A 15,431-nucleotide genomic window follows, 5' to 3' on the forward strand; every position below is an offset into this window, starting at 1 on the left:
ACCCCGGTTCAATCTGCCCGCAATTTGGGTTTTGTGGTTGATGACCAGCTCACCATGAGACAACAAGCAAGTAAAGCAGCCTCCGTTTGTTTTGCCATACTGAAATGGCTCAAAAAGATACTCTGTATGCTTCCCTTGCCCACTCAGAGAACGGTAATCCAGGCGCGTGTCACTTCTAGGCTTGATTATGGCAATGTGCTGTATCTAGGAGTGGGCAAGGAGGTATTGAACAGATTACAAACATCCAGAATGCGGCCGTCAGACTGCTTTGCAATCTTCCTGCAAGGATGTTAGTTTCGGCTGCACTTTGTGATCTTCATTGGTTAAGGGTGGAAAGCCGCATTAAGTTTAAATCTCTCTGCTATATGCATAGGATAAATGCTGGAGTTGCTCCACAATATCTTCAAGCGTTGGTGCATCACTACCATCCTTCACGATCCCTTCGCTCTGCGCGTCAGCACTATTTTTCAGTCCCTAGAATTAAGAAATCCAGGATGGGAGGTCGTTCCTTTTCATACTTGGCTCCAGCACTCTGGAATTCCATGCCACTTTTGCTGCGCACAGAACCACATTATCATAAATTTCGTAAGGACTTAAAGACTTGGCTCTTTAATCAATAGATTATTCTCTGGCATTCTTCCTCTCTGCTTTGACGTTTTATAGCGCCGGGAAACCTACGGGTAGCTGTTGCGCTGAATAAATTTACATTACATAGTAATGTGCAATGCACCATCGCGTAAGTACACGATTCACCAGAGAGGGGAAACAATCAGAAGGAGAGCAACAAGAACATAGATAAGGCTCAACAACACATATGTACGCAAACGGGGCAAACATGGAATCCCATAACCCAAGATCTGTCTCAAATAAACCAAAAAGGCCACCCACCAAATGATAGACCAGAAAACTTTCCACCACACATAAACCATCCCCCTGAAGCATGCCCTTACGTCATTGTCTTTGCTGGGGTACCTGAACTTAGGGCTGCAGAGAAAGAATCACATTCAGAACTGAAAAACAAGATTATTAAATGGTTGAATACACACAGGCCCTTGAAAGGTGGGTAATGTGGGGAGATCCTTCATGTAAGACGAGCTAATTGGCTAGGTGGTAGAAGGAAAGACATTACAGGGGACTGTATTGTGGTGAATCTTAGGGACACCAATCTAGTGGAATATATACTAGGTAACCCAAACAGGAACCAGACCACTACCATACGTACCTTACCATTGGGATACTTTTATCCAAGGAGACGGATTTTTCATACTAAGACCTACTCCAACTGTAGTATAGGAAGGGCACCAGCCAGACAATGGGTCAGAACGCACGACCAAATAGGTCAGTTTATACCAAACCTAGATTACCCCCAGTGGGCAAACAGATTCAGTCCGCTACAATCTCTTGATGAAAACGACTGACTACTCCCACTAGGAAATTGCCCAGAAAGGGTGGGAACGGAAGAACCCCAACCAACAACGGGAGGAGAGGGCGACTATGGGGTGACACAGCCAAGGAAGGCTGAGCCCAGGCCAAATGACCAGGATCCCAAGGGAGGAAAAGCAACTAGGGCAGGGCTTGTTCTACTGTCTTGGAATATAGCGGGACGGGGGGGAAACTTGAAAATGAGGATTGGAGGAAGTACATCTGCGGCTTCCACATAATAGCTCTTCGGGAGATGTGGGCGGCTGATTCCTCACCCTACCAGTTAGAGGGTTATAAATGTTTCTTTGTCCCAGCCCAAGAAGGCAGATCGGGCAGAGCAAAGGGAGGGTTAGCCTTGTATTTAGATCTTGATTTAAAAGGCACATGGACACAACCACCCTGGACCTCAAATACTCTCCAGGCAGCGCTATTCCAAGGGCAAGGAATGAGGTTCTTGATATTACATTTCTACAACTCAGGGCCTGTAGATGGGATTAACGCAGTTATTCAGTAACTAGAGAGTAGATTAAATCAAGAAACTGAGCAAAGGAAAGGGGTGGGGAACCAATTGTCCTGGTTATGTGGGATTTTAATTGTCATCTTTGCCCAAAACGTTTCCCTGTAAGCCCAGACTGGTCAGCCTGCCCGATAGAATGCGGACCACATTTTGAGCATAATAAGGAGGGCACTTCATTAATGAAGCTACTAGACACTTATGCCCTCACACATACAATAGATTTGGTGGTCCCGGGAAAAGATGGAACTCTTATACCTACATTCAAAGGCAGAGGCTGCTCACCCATTATAGATTTTATGATAATATCTACCTTTGCTAAGGAACAGGTTAAAGAGGTGAGAATGGACTGGAGTCCTTTTAGTGACCACAACCCCCTAATTCTCGAATTTATATATAATGGTCTCTCAGTAAGGAGTGATCTGGCAGACATCGGGCACTGAGAGACCTAAAAGTCTGTCTTAAAACTGTCCTGAGGGACAAGCAGAAAATAGCCCTCTGCAGACATATTTGCAAAACTAAGGTCAAACAAAGGAAGATCACGCTCCAAACGGAAGTCTGGGCTGATCTGAGGGAAGCAGGCGAAAACAGGGACTACAATGAATTTTGGAAAATTATCAATAGGCCGTGCTTTCAAGACAGTAGTGCACCTGTAATTAGTACTAATATACTTCCCGAGCAGTGGGTGACCCATTTCAAGGGCCTTTATAATCACCCCTGCGACACAGTTTCGGTAGAGGGTTGGGAAGGGGTTCGGCCTACGGAACTAGAATTTTCATTACAAGAAATTACCGAGGCTATTCAAGGTCTGACTCGAAACAAGGCCCCATGGCCTGACGGTACGCCACCAGACCTTTACCGAAGCAACATTGATCTCTGGGCACACATTATGACCAGGGTATTAAATGCAGCCATAAAATCCGGACTCCCATGATCTTGGTCTACAGCATTAATTGTCCCTATCTTGAAGAAGGGGAGTAGGGACAATCTTCAATGCTATAGACCAGGGGTACTCATAGTACGGCCCGCGGGCCTGTGGCGGCCCGGCAAGCCTTTCCTGGCGGCCCGCGGACCCCCAGACATCATACCTGTGTTTTACGTTTTTTTTTTTTAAGTGTCTGCAGCAGCGCCAGAGACTCTGCTGCTCTGTGGGAGCTGACGGCCGGATGATCCTAGCAATGGCCAGAGTAAAGCTGCAGGGGCCTAAGAAGAGGTGAAATACAAAGGCCACATTAACATGCAAATGGTCTTTTAAAGACCCATTAAGAGCTCGGGTGCGGCTGAGAGTGTGTGTGTGCCCCGGCTGCGGCACAGGCAGGGTGAGGTGACAGAGGGAGTGGGAGGGAAAGGGAGGGGGAGGGGGACGGAGAGGGAGAGAGAGAGAGTGAGAGGGAGTGAGTGAGTGAGAGGGAGTGAGTGAGTGAGAGGTAGTGAGAGTGAGTGAGTGAGTGGGAGTGAGGGAGTGAGAGAGAAGGAGTGAGTGAGAGGGAGGGAGGGAGTGAGTGAGTGAGTGAGGGAGGGAGTGGGAGGGAGGGAGAGGGAGTGAGAGAGAGAGAGGGAGTGAGTGAGAGGGAGTGAGAGGGAAGGAGTGGAAGGGAGGGAGTGAGTGAGAGGGAGGGAGGGAGTGAGGGAGTGAGTGAGAGGGAGTGAGTGAGAGGGAGGGAGGAATGAGTGAGTGAGTGGGAGGGAGTGAGAGGGTGGGAGGGAGTGAGAGGGAGGGAGTGAGTGAGTGAGATGGAGGGAGTGAGAGAGAGGGAGTGAGCGAGAGGGAGGGAGGGAGTGAGAGGGAAGGAGTGGGTGGGAGGGAGTGAGAGGGAAGGAGTGGGAGGGAAGGAGTGGGAGGGAGGGAGTGAGAGGGAGGGAGGGAAGGGGAGTGAGGGAGTGAGTGAGAGGGAGTGAGTGAGTGAGTGGGTGTGAGTGAGTGGGAGGGAGGAGTGGGAGGGAGTGAGTTAGTGAGTGAGTGGGTGTGAGTGAGTGGGAGGGAGGGAGGGAGTGAGAGGGAGGAGGGAGTGGGAGGGAGGGAGTGAGTGAGTGGGCATGAGTGAGTGAGTGGGCGTGAGTGAGTGAGTGAGAAGGATGGAGTGAGTAAGAGGGATGCAGTGTGTGAGGTAGAGGGAGTGAGTGAGGTACAGGGAGTGAGGTAGAGGGAGGGAGTGAGTGAGAGTGAGTGAGTGAGAGGGAGTGAGTGAGTGAGAGAGTGAGTGAGCAGGAGGGAATGAGTGAGAAGGACGGAGTGAGAGGGAGTGGGAGGGAGTGAGAGGGAGTGGGAGGGAGGGAGTGAGAGGGAGGGAGTGAGTGAGTGGGAGGGAGGGAGTGGGAGGGAGTGAGTGAGAGGGAGTGAGAGGGAGGGAAGGAGTGGAAGGGAGGAGGGAGTGAGGGAGGGAGTGAGAGGGAGTGAGTGAGAGGGAGTAAGTGAGAGGGAGTGAGAGGGAAGGAGTGGAAGGGAAGAGGGAGTGAGGGAGTGAGTGAGAGGGAGTGAGTGAGAGGGAGGAGTGAGTGGGAGGGAGGGAGGGAGGGAGTGAGAGGGAGGTAGGGAGGGAGTGAGTGAGAGGGAGGGAGGGAGTGAGAGGAAGGGAGTGAGACAGAGGGAGGGAGGGAGTGAGAGAGAGGGAGTGAGAGGGAGTGAGTGAGAGGGAGTGAGTGAGAGGGAGTGAGTGAGAGGGAGGGAGTGAGAGGGAGGGAGTGAGAGTGAGTGAGTGAGAGGGAGTGAGAGGGAGGGAGTGGGAGGGAGGGAGTGGGTGGGAGTGAGTGAGTGAGTGAGTGAGTGAGTGGGAGGGAGTGAGTGAGAGGGAGTGAGTGGGAGGGAGTGAGTGAGAGGGATGGAGTGAGTGGGAGGGAGGGAGTGGGAGGGAGGGAGTGGGAGGGAGAGAGAGGGAGGGAAAGGGAGGGAGATGGAGAGGGAGTGAGAGGGAGGGAAAGGAAGGGAATGGAGGGAGAGGGAGGGAAAGGGAGTGAGATGGAGAGTCAGAGGGAGGGAGACGGAGAGGGAGGGAGAGAGAGAGGGAGGGAGGGAGAGAGAGAGAGAGAGGGAGGGAGAGAGAGAGGGAGGGAGTGAGAGAGAGGGAGTGAGACAGAGGGAGTGAGACAGTCAGAGTGAGACAGAGGAAGACAGGAGAGAGGGAGGGAAAGAGGGAGAGAGAGCTAGAGAGAGGGAGAGAGAGCTATAGAGAGGGAGGGAGACCGAGAGAGAAAGAGAGAGAGAGATGTGTGTATGCTGGGACAGCTTAGTGGACCAAGGCGTCCGCTGCAGGGACCTGTGATCAACCTCATGGTCAGTTTTATGTTGTTGCTCTAGCCCCGACCCTCCCCCACTGACCCCGCCCCCACCAATGCGGCCCTCGGACACAAACCAAACTGTAAATTTGGCCCCCGAGAGAAAGTTTGTGAGTACCCATGCTATAGACCAATATCGCTCATTAATGTGTCAGCTTAACTACTGGGTAGAACGGTTTTAAACCGCCTACAGCATGGACAGAAGAACATCATACCCTAGAAGACACCCAATATGGATTCAGATCGGGTAAATCAACCAGCGATCAATGCCTCAACCTCTATCTATTAGTTGCTAAATATACAAAAGCTAGCAATCGAACAGTTTACATGGGATTTATGGAATTGGCCGTGGCCTTTGATAACGTGAACAGGAACAAACTCTGGGCATTGATGAGTAATCTGGGGATTGATCCCGGACTTATAAACATTTTAAAAGAATCACATTGGAATACCACTGCTAAGGTCCGCTATAGCGCGGGGGGGGAGTACTGATCCCTTCCCGTGCACTAGCAGAGTGAGGCAGGGGTGTATCCTTGCTCCCTTTTTATTCTCATTGTACATAAACGACCTTGAAAGAACATTGGTCGCCCTGAATACTGACTGCCCCAAAGCAGGAACACGTCATATACCGGTACTGTTGTACGCGGATGACGCGGTCGTGCTTGCACGAACAGCATTGAGTTTGCAACATCTTGTTGATGGATTTGTGAAGTTCATGGACAATTTAGATCTGTCCGTGAACTTGAGCAAATCCTTTGTGATGGTGGCGGGCAAAAAACCATCTAAGAAATATGTATTTAAAATAGGGGCCCATATTCTAGAAACCGTAACCACCTTTTCCTATTTGGGCCTTCTACTCGATGGGGAGGTTAAGTTTGATTCCTTAATTGAGGAAAGGTGTAGAAAATTGGCTTCTGCAAACGGTGCGATATTAAACTTCGCCGGTAGGCTGGGTCGCTGGTCACCAGAACAAGTAATGGATTTATACAGAGCCGTAAGCACTGCAAAGGCTATCTACAGGGCAGAGGTCTGGGGCTTTAGGGAGGTAAAACAATTACAAGTAGAGGAAGACAAATTCCTTTGTAGGATCCTGAAGACACCACAGAGTATCCCAGCAGAAATTGCACACACTGAGCTAGGGATCCCAAATATTACTGATCAGGTAAAGGTGAGACCCATCATGACATGGCTCCGTATCTGGGTAAACCCGGAAGCGGAACTAAGTAGGATAATAGATTGTTTACAAAAAGATAAGTTTCTTCAAATGCCATGGTTAAATTATGTCAAGGACACACTAGGGAGTATAGATCAGCATACACTTTTCAGGGATCCAATTCTGATCACCACTTCTTGTAAACATCAGATCAAAAACAGTTATTAGAAAAATACGAACGGGGCAGATTAAACCCTGATTCACTAAAAAGATCAGTAGTGGCACACGGCTTAGTAAGCAATGGGGAAGGTATGGAACCCTATTTATTTCTGATGTACAATCAGCAAGATAGATTTTTAATGTGCCGTTTTAGGCTCAATTTGTTACCTAATATTTTAGCTTATCCTTCAGGTTTTACATTAACAATTGAGCAGAAGGGTGCCTGCGGCTGCGACAATAGGTCTCCGCAGGACACCCTTCATTTTGTACTTTTATGTTCATTTTATCAAATCCCTCGACGTAGATTTCTTGTGGATATTTTTAAAGAGTTAAAATTCCGCCACGCTAAGACTGCATTACTTTTTCTGCAAAGAGCAAATGACATGCGCACTTTATCCTCTGTTATGAGCTTTTTAAAAGTTGCAGTAAAATTAAGAAATACGAGATGCTGAGTAATGATGTACAGAACACCACATGTTTTAATTGTATAAAATTTGTTTTTAATGCATTAAGGTTCAGAAATGTAATTGATGAATTTTGTATAATGAATTTTTATGATGGTTTTTAATCATCGAAATAAAGATTTACTGAACTGACTTTGTGTTGCCTCATAGATATGATTGAGGCACCTGAGCCATTGGAGCGTCAAAAAAAGTGACGAACCGGCAGTGCCGGCATCTCGTAAATAAGCAATTCAACAAAGAAAACGAGCCATGAATACCGTACCTCCCTCTTGTTCACAATGTATTATTATTATTTGTATTAATAAGAAATGTGTGCATTCATTAAATACAACTGCTGCCCAAGGGTGGTCAGATATACTTAAACCACAACTAATAATGCACCACCAATGAAGTGAGTTACAAACAAATTCCAGAGAAAACTTTCAATTCTTTTTTTATTCTTCGGTTTGTCAAAACATCCAGGGCCTTATTTATTAGGTTCTTGCACCGCTGGAATGTTTCTTTTTGTGACATTCCGTGGCCCAGGAGCCTGATCCATATTTACGAAGCAGCACTAGGCCACTTTTTTAGTCTTAATGCTGCCTCGTAATATCATTCGCTTTAACGCATGGTGTTACTGGGGAGCGATCCCAGCAACATCCATGGCTTTTTGGCACGGCCCCAGCCTTAAAAGAAAGCGTAACTCTGAGGCAGCGCCAAAAACGTACCGAGGTACAACGAGGAGAAGTATCTTTATTTCTCCTCATTTTTTCTCTTTTTTGTGAGTGCTGCACACAGCAAACATCATAAATGAGGTCATCAGGGCCTTATTTATGAGGCCCTTACGCTGCAGCTGCATCCCTTTTTGTGACGCTGCAGCAGCATAAAAACGCACCGCACTGCGCCATATTTACAAAGTAACGCATCTATGCAGATGTATCACTTTGTAAACCACTTCACTACAGTATACCTGCTTCAGGTATAATGCATGCAGATTGTGCGTTCCAACTCAGAAAAACCATGTAGAAGTGGCGCAGAGAAATCTATGCGATTTCACTGCAACACTTCAACAACTTGACTGCGTCAAATCCTTACACCTGCTTCAAGCAGGCATAAGGAGTGATGCAGGGCCTTTCACATGGGACTCGCCCCGTGTGTAAGGACACATCGCACAGGCCGCAGCAGTTAGAGCACAAAATCTGTTAAGACTTTACAAGTGTCGAAGATGTAAAAGACTCTCATAGCACACTACTAATAGCAATCAGCACTTATGCAAGAGAAAATGTATTATAGATGACAAGATAATACGAGTACGTGCAGCACAGAGACAGTCGGCATAGCTGCTGAGTGTCCAAAGAAGTGATGTCTCTGACAGCTTTTATTGACACAAACCACAGAGGATGCAGCATCATAATGCACGGAACACAAATGAAGCATCGAATACTTGACCAATTAGCAAATGCCTAGGCTGCGCTACACCATTTATGGTCCGAAATATATTGTTGCTGACCACGTGTCTTAAGTAGGCAGCTTTTGGGACTTTCCACTGTAATGCGATGTATTAGCCCTAGTACTTTTCCATAGAAATGATTGCAATATCATAGCACGTACCAAACATATATCTAAATGTGACATGCTGAAATGACTTTGGGTCATCTAGCATCCTGCGCTGTTCTGGTATCTCTCTTATCCAAGCCTTGAGTTACAAAAGAATCTTTACTTTCCGCAGCTTCAGGAACTTTTAGTTAATTTGTTTGTGTCAACGTTCTACAGGCCTTTAAAGTAGATATTTTGTATCACATTATAAAAGCAGCTTCTACACTACAAACTAGAGAGGAACAAGCATTTGTATTGCAATAGGTCTCGCAATTGCGAGATTTTGAGCTATTGGCATTGTAAATAACAATGCCTTTTATTTATGTGTTTAAAAAAACCTGCAATAATAAAATGCATTGTCATTTACAATACCAATAGGTCAAAATGTATAAAATACGAGAACTTAAACTTGTAAAGGTGTGGCCATAAATAAAAAGCAATAGCAAATTGTAATATCAGTATAACTTTATAAATTGCATTTAAAAAAGGTTTCCCACCGTCAAAATGTTTGCTTAATTTAAAAAAATAATATTAATTAGCCTCCCCGTCGGGGAATTGAACCCCGGTCTCCCGCGTGACAGGCGGGGATACTGACCACTATACTAACGAGGAACCGTAGACTCTCGACCTGCTGGGCCATTCCTTATGTGGCCTTCAAGCCGCCTCTCCCGGATATGCTACTGGTTCGTGCCATTTATCAACTCCTTGACACCAACACAGGGGGCCACGGGCTCAACAAACACACACACACTCTCTCCCACCATACGCACACACAAACACACTCCTCCCTCACACCTCACAGCAACCCTCTCGCCTCCTAGCAGACGCTCTCAGCAGCATCCCCTGATGCCAGAGTCACCACAACCAGCTCCCAGGGCTGCTTCAGACGGGGCCCGGACTGGCTCTTCAGCCCAGGGGCCCCTGGCTCTGTCTGATGAGGGGGCATTGCAGCGGGGGCTGCACACAGGGAGGGGGTGGCGGGAGACACCACCCCCCTCGCCCCCGCCGGAGGAGAGAGCTGGGCTGTAAAGGTGAAAAGGGGAGGCAGGAAAAGCCCCGGCGTGTGAGGGTCCGAGGAAGAGGCGCTTTCCATTGTGAAGCAGAGGGGAAAAAAGTGAAGAGTTTGCAAAAGTCCTTCGAGCCGGATTTGAACCAGCGACCTAAGGATGACAGTCACTCCACTACAGTCCTCCGCTCTACCAACTGAGCTATCGAAGGCTGGATTGGGAGGGAATGACAAGGCGCTATATCGCATGAAGAGTGGTTCCGGACTGTACCCAACTGGGCACGACTCTGTGTCTAAACCCTTGATAAAGCTGCAAACCCGACGGATATTTAACTAACAGGGAAACGTCTGAGTCCTGACTGATTTTCATGATATATTTACATTTATTATTTTGGGATCCAAAAGTTAATAAAGGGGTTATGTTATCTAGTTATATCTATATACATGTAGCGCTCAAACACCGTAGGTTTCCTGGTATTGGATCAGAGTTATATATATATATTTATTTATTTAGGGTGTTTCGTGTTTACTTTTCGATACATTATTGCTGTTGATCCTGGGTAACATGTGTTATGGTGTTTTAAGAGTTAATTTTTTGGGTTCGGATGTTCTTTGTAGCATTAAATATTTAAATGTGCTTTTGCGGTTCATGCATTTTAATTTTAAAAATGGTACTCACCACGAGATCCACAAGTTAATAATGGGGTTAGGTTATCTAGTTATATAATGTCAAACTTCATCAGGTGTTACATTTTTTGTTTCTGGGCTGTGATGTTGGTAAAGGTGATTCAGTCACTGGGGGTCACCAACGTCAGCGAGTCCCTGTCTGTGAAACACCCTCAGACCCCAGGGGGCTCCAGGGGTTGGTTTTACTTAAAGTTCAGGGGCTGGTCCTTGTAATAGGATCTGTTTAAACACCAGAAGGTGTCAAGAGGGATGTCCCCTCTGACCTATCAGAGCACTTATATGCTGTGGGTGTAACAAAGGTGATAATAGGAGGAGACTGGGTTGAAATGCTGAGCAATTTGTCAGCCCTTTGCCCGTCCCCCCCCCCCCCCCCCCCCCCGCAGCATCGTCTCCACGTCAGTCCCACCTCCTCTATAAAGAAGCCTGACAGGAATCCAGTCTGAGGGGTCATATCGGGCCATAGTTGTATCAAGGAGGGGTGTTTACTTCCGGTGCCTCGGGGGCCTCTGTACTCTGGGCCCCCAAACTAGGGACCAGGCCCCCCTTTTAACACCGACTCAGAATAACAAGACAGAGCAGCCGAAGCTTACTGGGGACCCACATTTATGAAAGGAACAAATGGGGGAAAGAAAATACACCGTGACCCTATTAGTGCATACTTTTTACATCCGGTGTAAACATAGATGTATATTTTGATTTATAACTTGTTTACATTTGACATGAATAAACATGGAAACATTTGTACTTCTGAGTGTTTTATTTGCCTGCCCAGGCTGCAGTCGTATCCTATCTATATGTAAAAGTCTCGCCATTCGGTTCTTATAAATTGGCATGATGTGAAAAAGGAACAACACAGCAGAGAATGCCTACAAATGTGTGTTTATTGCTTTTAACCTCAGATGTTTACTTTTGTAAACACACACCGCAGAGGCTCCTCCCCCGCTCTCCCAGAATGCTGTGCGGGATTATTCGGGGTCTGCCCCTGTCAAGGCTGCTGATGCCCCATTGCTGCTCCAGGGCCCTGTGGGCTGTGAGTGCTGTGGCGGTGCTGCCCCCTGGCGGTCACCCTGAGCATCTGACGATACCTGGGAAGAAGCCAGGGTGCACCTGAGCTGGTCCTCCCTCCTCTGTGTGAACCAATCCAGTGTCAGGACTGTGGTCGGTGCTGATAGGTTAACTGGAGCCCCCTCTCCCCCCCCCCCCCCCCCCCCCCCGAAGGCAGCCTCGGGCCTGTGACAGGTGCAGGGGGGGCAGTGGGTGGATCAAGGAAGCAGCTGGAGGGTAACTGCAGAGTGGTCTGTGGGGCCCTCAGCCTGGTGAGGAGACACAGGAGTGAAGGGGGTCCTGGGGAGAGGGGCGTGGCTTTGTCTGGCTCCAGTGGGGGGCAGTAGGAGGCAGTGTGGGGGCTGCTGCTGTCCTCTGGTCCTGGGCTCTGGGTCTGGAGAAGTTCCAGGGTTGTAAATAATGAGACATGAGCCGGTTGTGGCACAAATCTTGACCCCTCATTCCTTCCGGTTTGTCAGGACTGTGGGGTGGTCTGTTACCCCATTCATGGCCAGACCCTTATGGGTGGCAGTCTGACTGTAAATGTACAGCCCGAAGTCTGACAGGACAATTGTTCAACAGACTGCATCCTATGCAAATAGCTTTCATATGGTCTAGTGGTTAGGATTCCTGGTTTTCACCCAGGCGGCCCGGGTTCGACTCCCGGTATGGAAAGTACAGCTTTTGCTATTGCAACATTATAAAATTATTTTATTGCATCCAAACCAAAATGGTTCTGGAAGTCCTAATAACTCTCACTTGCGTCTCTTCGCTGCCATCAGTCTAAAGCCCTTTGGGGTTTACCCCGACCCCTCGGCACCTGTTCCCGCCCCCCAGCCCTTGCTGCGCAGCTGATGTATTATTAAAGAACTGGAGGGAAAAAGGCACAGATCAATACTATGAAGGGTTATTCGATGTTTGCCTTTTATCACACAACGAAGAGTACAGATTATATAAATAGCGCGTGGCATAAAACGAAGGCACCCGTTTCCTGGGCTCTAAATGCTCGTTTCTTTCCTGCTGCGCCCGTGCTATGGGAGAGGCGCTTTAGAGTCTGTGTTGTGACATTAATAACGCGCTGTGTTGATTTATAGGAGATGAGGATTTAGGAAGTTCCTGTTTCCTCTCCTCTGTGGGGGCAGCTCCTGTGTGCGCCGTTTCTCGGCACTACACCAACTTTAAGAGTAAGTTAAAGCGCTGCCCCAAAGGACAGTTTAAAGCATCAATGTGTCACTTTCCATGTGTTGGTTAAATCAAAGTTTCGTGTACGGTGTTTTAAGGATTTAATTGTGAAATAGACTTCTTTGATTGGACGTTTAACATACGCTGTTGACCAATAGAAAGTCAGAATTTGATTGAAAAGTGACAAGTTCTTCAACCAGCTGGTTCCATGGTGTAATGGTTAGCACTCTGGACTCTGAATCCAGCGATCCGAGTTCAAATCTCGGTGGGACCTGAGGTATTTTTATTTTTCACTTCATTTGTTTTATATTATTCTAGGTATTGAGCAGGGCGCCATTTGTATTTGTTATTTGCTTCCATTTACTCTAGGTCTTAAGCAGTGGAGCACCTGTATCTCTAACATACCCCCTCCCTTCCTGTTTTCATTCTCCTGGTCTCTGCTAACATCCATACAGTGGGCCTCATTTATGAGAAATGACGCATCGCTGCGTGAAAGCAGCGATGCGTCACTTCTCAGTGCGCACTCCTTGCGACATTCCTGATGCGCCATATTTAATGTATGACGCATCATGTCGCAAGGATTTACAGATACATCAGTATCCCCCCAGTATCCCCCCATGATTGCAATATCATAGCACGTACCAAACATATATCTAAATGTGACATGCTGAAATGACTTTGGGTCATCTAGCATCCTGCGCTGTTCTGGTATCTCTCTTATCCAAGCCTTGCGTTACAAAAGAATCTTTACTTTCCGCAGCTTCAGTAACTTTTAGTTAATTTGTTTGTGTCAACGTTCTACAGGCCTTTAAGGTAGATATTTTGTATCACATTATAAAAGCAGCTTCCACCTCACGCGGCCCCACCGTTGTTACCTGCAGCGGCGACGGCTGGCTTGCAGACTAAAAAAAGACCTACTATATAACAACCGAAGTAAAAGGGCAAGTCCTTATGGGGGGTTACAAATGAAGATAAAGCGGAATTAAGGAGGGACTAACAAGCCTATTAAGGAATCAGGAGCCAGCATTTTTGAAGGACAATGGTACAAGCCAATGACAAATATGGGCGGAGAGAGGGCTGGACTCCAAGTACAAATTCCAAAACAGCATGCATCGCAGAGCAGCACATGCACTGACCAGGCTTGACCTAAAAATATCAGTGACCAACAAACCAAGAAAAATAGAAAGTACAATGCTAGGGTCAGATCTTCTTCTCAGGGACCCTGCAGGAGGATAGCCCCAGGTTTCCCAGACATGCATGTGCATGAGCAGCTTCTCCTGTCTGAAAATTCCATGGGCTGTCCGGAATTTGGATCTCAAGTCTGTAGTCTTTGACAATCCCTTTTACGGATGCCTTTTATCCGTAATTTTGGGCATTGGGGAACAGCACTGTTCCCCTGCATGAAGCCTCAGCTCCCTGATGGGGCCGCACCGCACTCTTCCTAGGAGCACAAGAGCAGCCTCACCCGCCCATGGTCATTCTGTCTGCTGCTGATTGCCACCTCCAGAATGAGAATGGGCCAGTCTGGGCTCTCACAGCATGTGGTGGCCTCCTCTTGCCTCGGCCAAGGGCAGGACATTCTTTCAGATGGAAGAAATGTGCAAAAACCCCAATGCTGCTACGTGAGAATCCAGTTCATTCAAAGAAGGTGGAAAAACAAGTTAAAAGAAGCGGCTAGAGTTCTTTCAGTCTCATCATTTTAGAAAAGTGCATTTTCAATATTATATTCAACGATGCAATGGTTTCTGCTTTTTTAGGTCTCGCGACCTATCGATGTGCGCAAGCGCATCGAGCGTAGCGAGAATTCATGTGGCGAAAACATCTTTAAACCGAAGGGCTTTCAGCCCCGCGGTTTTCATGAAGTTCACGTGAACATGCACGCGCATCGCATGCAAGCCCAGCCTCTCCCGCCCCCATCCGGCATCAGGCTTCTCCTCCCCTAGCAGCACTCCTCCCACACCAGCAACTCCCCCCTCCCACACCAGCACCTCCCCTTTCTCTCCACGCAATCACAGCCTCCCCCTCCCACACCAGCACCTCCCCCCTCCCACACCAGCACCTCCCCTCTCTTTCCACGCAATCACAGCCTCCCCCTCCCACACCAGCACCTCCCCCCTCCCACACCAGCACCTCCCCTCTCTCTCCACGCAATCACAGCCTCCCCCTCCCACACCAGCACCTCCCCTCTCTCTCCACGCAATCACAGCCATGCTGCACTGCCGAGCCTGGGCTTTTCCAGCTCTTCCCTCCCACTCTCTCACCCCAACCCGACTTGTTCTTGTTCTGAACTGCAGATGTACGAAGCGCCGAGCCAACTGCACAGAAAGAGCCAGTCTCTTTGAATAACAGTCAAAAAGAGCCACAAATGAAAAACAGATCCCTTGAGTCATCTGATCACGTGCAGACGAATGACCGCTTTGGTTTCAATGACCTCGCTTTTTTTTTTTGGTTCTTGTTTGTGCGTAAATATTTGAAACAAAACAATGAAGCAATGGGAAATGGGGGAGAATTCGTGTGCTCCATCGGATAGTCAAACCACCGCTTTTTTCCGTGGCGTTTTCTTCGAGTGCACGTACAGGCACGCGCATTTGGCCCATACACTTTCATGGCCATCTGTTCCTAATGGCCCTCCCCCTTCACCCAGCACAGAGCGCGCATCGCGGCCGCACAGCACATCAAAGGGCTTCTCCCAGCGTGTGCTGTGCGGCTTCTCCTCCCCTAATTATGTGGCCGGCCGTACTTGTGTTTCCTGGCCGCTTCCCGGCCGATCAACTTGTATCAGTTTGCTTACATTACCATGGTTTAAGGCACACATAATTTCCTGTATCATGCCTTGCACTCCCTACCTTCTCGGGACATTCTTTGCACTTGTAATCATAGCAAACAAGGCTA

The 15,431-nt window shown here is 48.0% G+C and overlaps 4 non-coding genes across 4 annotated transcripts; 2 read left to right on the forward strand and 2 right to left on the reverse strand.

Annotated features, from left to right (window-relative positions):
• Positions 1-9,160: 9,160 nt before the first annotated feature.
• Positions 9,161-9,232, reverse strand: TRNAD-GUC (transfer RNA aspartic acid (anticodon GUC)). The gene has a single exon. It is a non-coding gene; the product is annotated as a tRNA-Asp (tRNA).
• A 520-nt stretch (positions 9,233-9,752) lies between these two features.
• Positions 9,753-9,838, reverse strand: TRNAY-GUA (transfer RNA tyrosine (anticodon GUA)). Its single transcript is given in 2 exon segments — positions 9,753-9,788; positions 9,802-9,838. It is a non-coding gene; the product is annotated as a tRNA-Tyr (tRNA).
• A 2,122-nt stretch (positions 9,839-11,960) lies between these two features.
• Positions 11,961-12,032, forward strand: TRNAE-UUC (transfer RNA glutamic acid (anticodon UUC)). The gene has a single exon. It is a non-coding gene; the product is annotated as a tRNA-Glu (tRNA).
• Positions 12,033-12,741: 709 nt separating this feature from the next.
• TRNAQ-CUG (transfer RNA glutamine (anticodon CUG)) lies at positions 12,742-12,813 on the forward strand. The gene has a single exon. It is a non-coding gene; the product is annotated as a tRNA-Gln (tRNA).
• The last annotated feature ends 2,618 nt before the right edge of the window (positions 12,814-15,431 follow it).

This window comes from Lissotriton vulgaris, chromosome 1_1 (genome assembly GCF_964263255.1).
Source record: "Lissotriton vulgaris chromosome 1_1, aLisVul1.2, whole genome shotgun sequence".
Classification (NCBI taxonomy): domain Eukaryota; kingdom Metazoa; phylum Chordata; class Amphibia; order Caudata; family Salamandridae; genus Lissotriton; species Lissotriton vulgaris.